This window comes from Musca autumnalis, unplaced genomic scaffold (genome assembly GCF_047663935.1).
Source record: "Musca autumnalis isolate F117 unplaced genomic scaffold, ASM4766393v1 scaffold_2, whole genome shotgun sequence".
Taxonomy (NCBI): Eukaryota; Metazoa; Arthropoda; class Insecta; order Diptera; family Muscidae; genus Musca; species Musca autumnalis.
Window position 1 is genome coordinate 15926299 of NW_027411755.1, and position 6646 is coordinate 15932944.

Genomic DNA, 6646 nt, shown 5'->3' on the forward strand with positions numbered 1-6646 from the left:
TTCCAGAGAAAAGGGTGCTTCTTAATACCCTTTCCAGAGAAAAGGGTGCTTCTTAATACCCTTTCCAGAGAAAAGGGTGCTTCTTAATACCCTTTCCAGAAAAAAGGGTGCTTCTTAATACCCTTTCCAGAGAAAAGGGTGCTTCTTAATACCCTTTCCAGAGAAAAGGGTGCTTCTTAATACCCTTTCCAGAGAAAAGGGTGCTTCTTAATACCCTTTCCAGAGAAAAGGGTGCTTCTTAATACCCTTTCCAGAGAAAAGGGTGCTTCTTAATACCCTTTCCAGAAAAAAGGGTGCTTCTTAATACCCTTTCCAGAGAAAAGGGTGCTTCTTAATACCCTTTCCAGAGAAAAGGGTGCTTCTTAATACCCTTTCCAGAAAAAAGGGTGCTTCTTAATACCCTTTCCAGAGAAAAGGGTGCTTCTTAATACCCTTTCCAGAGAAAAGGGTGCTTCTTAATACCCTTTCAAGAGAAAAGGGTGCTTCTTAATACCCTTTCCAGAGGAGAAGGTGCTTCTTAAAACCTTTTCCAGAGGAAAGTTTTCCCAGAGGAAAATTTATTTTAAAGACTCTTCTAAGAGGAAGTTTTGCGATGGTCGGGAGCAAGTCCATACTTTTTGAGGAATTGGCCCACAAAAACGCAAAAGACCCCTATTGACGTTGGAAGTATTGTGTTTTCTTTTTGTTTTAGTCCGATGCTGAGGGTATATCTCTGAGGGCATGGCTGATTTATACTTTCTTACTTGTTAAACAATATTTTTAATGGACCGTTGTCGGTCCAATAAACGTGGATTTTGTAAGGGAAAATCAACAAGTCTTCTTTTTGTACACGTAAACATCTTCGTAGAGAAGAGTAAAAATTCCTCTCACATATGACGAAAATTTCCCCACGTAGAAGACAAAAGGGTCCTTCGCATAAAGACCAAAGTGTTTTCTCATAGAAGACGTAACAAATTTCTTATCCTATGATACCAGAAAGCTTTCGGTTTTGCATATGTTATTTGGGATTTCTTGCTCTGTTTGTTCTTTAAAGACATCAAAGATTGATTCTTTATTTTTCTTAATTTTTTTTAAAAATCCAAACATTAGTTTATAACTTTATTTTGTAGTTTTCCTTTTTCAAACTTTTAATCAATTGATTTGTGTTGCTATTTGCTTGTCAATGGCGTAGCATTTCACCTGCCATTAAAATGTCGATAAGTACGAATACACAATCCAACTTTGGATTAGATGTGGTGTCCATTGTTTGGCCTATGAAAGTTTGCAACAACAACAACCCCCCAAAAAATAAACAAACAATTGTTGCCAGGACATGAAAGGTATTTATTTAGTTATTTGTTTTTAGTTTTTCGGGGAGGGGAGGGCAATTGGGAATTTTATGGCCCACAAAAAACACATTACAACTATTCAAAATCAATTGGAAAATAATCACAAAGAATGTCTTGTCTTTCTTATTTCTTTCTCACATTGGAGGACTGTAAAACAATGGCCTTCTTCCAAAAGATATCCTTTCTTATGTTTCTGCGAATAAGACAAACTTTTGGCCTTTTCCAATTGTCTGACTTTTGTTTTGTTAAGAAACTATAAAAATTTATAGCCTCACATGGAGGAGAGAGGCTTCTAAGTTTCTTTTTAAGTCCACACATCGGAATAGTTGTTTCAACATTTTAAGGAGTCCAAACAATTGTTATTCTGTTGCATGAAGTTGTGGAGGGGGATGGGCGCATATTGCAATGCATTCAACCGGCTAAGTATCTGCAATTGTTGTTTGTGTTTGTTTGCACGGATAATTGCCATGGAAATACTTGAAAATTATACTAACAAAAATAGTTGGTTGGTGGAAAAGGGTAAGCGGAATGCATGGAGGAAATGTGTTAAAATTTTCCAGTTCTTAGAATGAGTCAATGACCAATTTTAAATTCTCAATAAATATGTACCTTTGGTCTCAAGATCTAACAGGATATGTAATACTAATTACAATCCGTGATACCTCAGAATCAGTTCCTCATGTGGTCTATTAAACCAAATTTATCACCCCATTTTCATGTGCAGTACCCTTTCATTTCCTTCCAAACAATGCACACATGGAAAGTCACAAGGCGTAGCGGCCATAAACTAAACAAATAATTCAATGCTTGTTTGTTTGGCTGTCCGTCCGTCTGTCGGTTATTATTAGTAGCCACTTTTCCAATTCATTACAAATCGACAAAACTTAGAAAGGCAAAGAAAAGGCAAGTGTTTGCTGGAAAATAAGAAATCGCAAAATAGAAAAAGAACAAGCGAATGGCAAACAAAGTCAAAAGTTTTTCCATAAAACGTAGAGAGAATAGTTTTCAGGCTAAGTTTCGCAATTCTTTCATTATGCCGGAGCTACGAGTAGAGTGTGTGTTTTTTCTTTCAGCAAACAAATGGGAATTTATGGTTGTTGATTGGTTGCTTTCTGTGCAAGGAAGGTGTTGAACGAAAGAGGTACCAAATACTTAGGGCTCCCTATTGGTCTTCTATTGGTTATACACATACATATAAGAAGGCCTATTCATCCCCTATTCATCCCCTTTAAGGCCTTAAAGTATCCTTGAAAAATTCTTTAAAAAATCCACGTTTTATGGCCTTAAAGTATCCTTGAAAAATTCTTTAAAAAATCCACGTTTTCTGGGCTTAAAGTATCCCTGAAAAATTCTTTAAAAAATCCACGTTTTCTGGGCTTAAAGTATCCCTGAAAAATTCTTTAAAAAATCCACGTTTTCTGGGCTTAAAGTATCCCTGAAAAATTCTTTAAAAAATCCACGTTTTCTGGGCTTAAAGTATCCCTGAAAAATTCTTTAAAAAATCCACGTTTTCTGGGCTTAAAGTATCCCTGAAAAATTCTTTAAAAAATCCACGTTTTCTGGGCTTAAAGTATCCCTGAAAAATTCTTTAAAAAATCCACGTTTTCTGGGCTTAAAGTATCCCTGAAAAATTCTTTAAAAAATCCACGTTTTCTGGGCTTAAAGTATCCCTGAAAAATTCTTTAAAAAATCCACGTTTTCTGGGCTTAAAGTATCCCTGAAAAATTCTTTAAAAAATCCACGTTTTCTGGGCTTAAAGTATCCCTGAAAAATTCTTTAAAAAATCCACGTTTTCTGGGCTTAAAGTATCCCTGAAAAATTCTTTAAAAAATCCACGTTTTCTGGGCTTAAAGTATCCCTGAAAAATTCTTTAAAAAATCCACGTTTTCTGGGCTTAAAGTATCCCTGAAAAATTCTTTAAAAAATCCACGTTTTCTGGGCTTAAAGTATCCCTGAAAAATTCTTTAAAAAATCCACGTTTTCTGGGCTTAAAGTATCCCTGAAAAATTCTTTAAAAAATCCACGTTTTCTGGGCTTAAAGTATCCCTGAAAAATTCTTTAAAAAATCCACGTTTTCTGGGCTTAAAGTATCCCTGAAAAATTCTTTAAAAAATCCACGTTTTCTGGGCTTAAAGTATCCCTGAAAAATTCTTTAAAAAATCCACGTTTTCTGGGCTTAAAGTATCCCTGAAAAATTCTTTAAAAAATCCACGTTTTCTGGGCTTAAAGTATCCCTGAAAAATTCTTTAAAAAATCCACGTTTTCTGGGCTTAAAGTATCCCTGAAAAATTCTTTAAAAAATCCACGTTTTCTGGGCTTAAAGTATCCCTGAAAAATTCTTTAAAAAATCCACGTTTTCTGGGCTTAAAGTATCCCTGAAAAATTCTTTAAAAAATCCACGTTTTCTGGGCTTAAAGTATCCCTGAAAAATTCTTTAAAAAATCCACGTTTTCTGGGCTTAAAGTATCCCTGAAAAATTCTTTAAAAAATCCACGTTTTCTGGGCTTAAAGTATCCCTGAAAAATTCTTTAAAAAATCCACGTTTTCTGGGCTTAAAGTATCCCTGAAAAATTCTTTAAAAAATCCACGTTTTCTGGGCTTAAAGTATCCCTGAAAAATTCTTTAAAAAATCCACGTTTTCTGGGCTTAAAGTATCCCTGAAAAATTCTTTAAAAAATCCACGTTTTCTGGGCTTAAAGTATCCCTGAAAAATTCTTTAAAAAATCCACGTTTTCTGGGCTTAAAGTATCCCTGAAAAATTCTTTAAAAAATCCACGTTTTCTGGGCTTAAAGTATCCCTGAAAAATTCTTTAAAAAATCCACGTTTTCTGGGCTTAAAGTATCCCTGAAAAATATTTTAAAAAATCCACGTTTTCTGGGCTTAAAGTATCCCTGAAAAATTCTTTAAAAAATCCACGTTTTCTGGGCTTAAAGTATCCCTGAAAAATTCTTTAAAAAATCCACGTTTTCTGGGCTTAAAGTATCCCTGAAAAATTCTTTAAAAAATCCACGTTTTCTGGGCTTAAAGTATCCCTGAAAAATTCTTTAAAAAATCCACGTTTTCTGGGCTTAAAGTATCCCTGAAAAATTCTTTAAAAAATCCACGTTTTCTGGGCTTAAAGTATCCCTGAAAAATTCTTTAAAAAATCCACGTTTTCTGGGCTTAAAGTATCCCTGAAAAATTCTTTAAAAAATCCACGTTTTCTGGGCTTAAAGTATCCCTGAAAAATTCTTTAAAAAATCCACGTTTTCTGGGCTTAAAGTATCCCTGAAAAATTCTTTAAAAAATCCACGTTTTCTGGGCTTAAAGTATCCCTGAAAAATTCTTTAAAAAATCCACGTTTTCTGGGCTTAAAGTATCCCTGAAAAATTCTTTAAAAAATCCACGTTTTCTGGGCTTAAAGTATCCCTGAAAAATTCTTTAAAAAATCCACGTTTTCTGGGCTTAAAGTATCCCTGAAAAATTCTTTAAAAAATCCACGTTTTCTGGGCTTAAAGTATCCCTGAAAAATTCTTTAAAAAATCCACGTTTTCTGGGCTTAAAGTATCCCTGAAAAATTCTTTAAAAAATCCACGTTTTCTGGCTTAAAGTATCCCTGAAAAATTCTTTAAAAAATCCACGTTTTCTGGGCTTAAAGTATCCCTGAAAAATTCTTTTAAAAAATCCACGTTTTCTGGGCTTAAAGTATCCCTGAAAAATTCTTTAAAAAATCCACGTTTTCTGGGCTTAAAGTATCCCTGAAAAATTCTTTAAAAAATCCACGTTTTCTGGGCTTAAAGTATCCCTGAAAAATTCTTTAAAAAATCCACGTTTTCTGGGCTTAAAGTATCCCTGAAAAATTCTTTAAAAAATCCACGTTTTCTGGGCTTAAAGTATCCCTGAAAAATTCTTTAAAAAATCCACGTTTTCTGGGCTTAAAGTATCCCTGAAAAATTCTTTAAAAAATCCACGTTTTCTGGGCTTAAAGTATCCCTGAAAAATTCTTTAAAAAATCCACGTTTTCTGGGCTTAAAGTATCCCTGAAAAATTCTTTAAAAAATCCACGTTTTCTGGGCTTAAAGTATCCCTGAAAAATTCTTTAAAAAATCCACGTTTTCTGGGCTTAAAGTATCCCTGAAAAATTCTTTAAAAAATCCACGTTTTCTGGGCTTAAAGTATCCCTGAAAAATTCTTTAAAAAATCCACGTTTTCTGGGCTTAAAGTATCCCTGAAAAATTCTTTAAAAAATCCACGTTTTCTGGGCTTAAAGTATCCCTGAAAAATTCTTTAAAAAATCCACGTTTTCTGGGCTTAAAGTATCCCTGAAAAATTCTTTAAAAAATCCACGTTTTCTGGGCTTAAAGTATCCCTGAAAAATTCTTTAAAAAATCCACGTTTTCTGGGCTTAAAGTATCCCTGAAAAATTCTTTAAAAAATCCACGTTTTCTGGGCTTAAAGTATCCCTGAAAAATTCTTTAAAAAATCCACGTTTTCTGGGCTTAAAGTATCCCTGAAAAATTCTTTAAAAAATCCACGTTTTCTGGGCTTAAAGTATCCCTGAAAAATTCTTTAAAAAATCCACGTTTTCTGGGCTTAAAGTATCCCTGAAAAATTCTTTAAAAAATCCACGTTTTCTGGGCTTAAAGTATCCCTGAAAAATTCTTTAAAAAATCCACGTTTTCTGGGCTTAAAGTATCCCTGAAAAATTCTTTAAAAAATCCACGTTTTCTGGGCTTAAAGTATCCCTGAAAAATTCTTTAAAAAATCCACGTTTTCTGGGCTTAAAGTATCCCTGAAAAATTCTTTAAAAAATCCACGTTTTCTGGGCTTAAAGTATCCCTGAAAAATTCTTTAAAAAATCCACGTTTTCTGGGCTTAAAGTATCCCTGAAAAATTCTTTAAAAAATCCACGTTTTCTGGGTTTAAAGTATCCCTGAAAAATTCTTTAAAAAATCCACGTTTTCTGGGCTTAAAGTATCCCTGAAAAATTCTTTAAAAAATCCACGTTTTCTGGGCTTAAAGTATCCTTGAAAAATTCTTTAAAAAATCCACGTTTTCTGGGCTTAAAGTATCCCTGAAAAATTCTTTAAAAAATCCACGTTTTCTGGGCTTAAAGTATCCCTGAAAAATTCTTTAAAAAATCCACGTTTTCTGGGCTTAAAGTATCCCTGAAAAATTCTTTAAAAAATCCACGTTTTCTGGGCTTAAAGTATCCCTGAAAAATTCTTTAAAAAATCCACGTTTTCTGGGCTTAAAGTATCCCTGAAAAATTCTTTAAAAAATCCACGTTTTCTGGGCTTAAAGTATCCCTGAAAAATTCTTTAAAAAATCCACGTTT